Here is a 668-nt window from a genome sequence, read left to right on the forward strand (position 1 = left end):
TTGTGTCTTCTGTGCATTTGAGATACCAATTGGTAGGCTGAAGAAGAAAAGCTGGGCTGCAAAAAATGTTTAAGAAAGGATTCTCCCATTCAGAATGTGAAACTCAAAATACTACTTGATTGGGGAAAGAAATGTGATGCCTTCGGAGTAGCAATACTACATGGACAGTGGACACAGTCCAAGTTGGAAAGCACCTCAAAACTCATCCAGCTCCAACCCCTGCCACAGGCAGGGACACCTTCCACTGGAGCAGCTTGCTCCAAGCCCCTGTGTCCAACCTGACCTTGAACACTGCCAGGGATGGGGCAGCCACAGCTTCTCTGGGCACCCTGTGCCAGCGCCTCAGCACCCTCACAGGGAAGAGCTTCTGCCTAAGAGCTCATCTCAGTCTCCGCTCGGGCAGGTTAAAGCCATTCCCCTTGGCCTGTCCCTACAGGCCCTTGTACCAAGTCCCTCTCCAGGTTTCTTGTAGGCCCCTTTAGGCACTAGAAAGATGGAGTGGTTGTAAAAGATGATGGCTTAATATGCCCCAAATTCATCTTTATTTGTGCATAGTTACTGCATTGGTAAGCCAAGCTCCTGCAGAGCTTGCCTCCAAGGTCTGTTTGTGTTCCTTTGGCCAGTGGCAAGCCTTTTGTTTTGTTATGTCCCTAAGACACCCTTTGCCA

The sequence above is a fragment of the Pezoporus flaviventris genome, unplaced genomic scaffold (genome assembly GCF_033815535.1).
Source record: "Pezoporus flaviventris isolate CSIRO_AGI_PZ_B2104156 unplaced genomic scaffold, CSIRO_AGI_Pfla_v1 ptg000267l, whole genome shotgun sequence".
Classification (NCBI taxonomy): domain Eukaryota; kingdom Metazoa; phylum Chordata; class Aves; order Psittaciformes; family Psittacidae; genus Pezoporus; species Pezoporus flaviventris.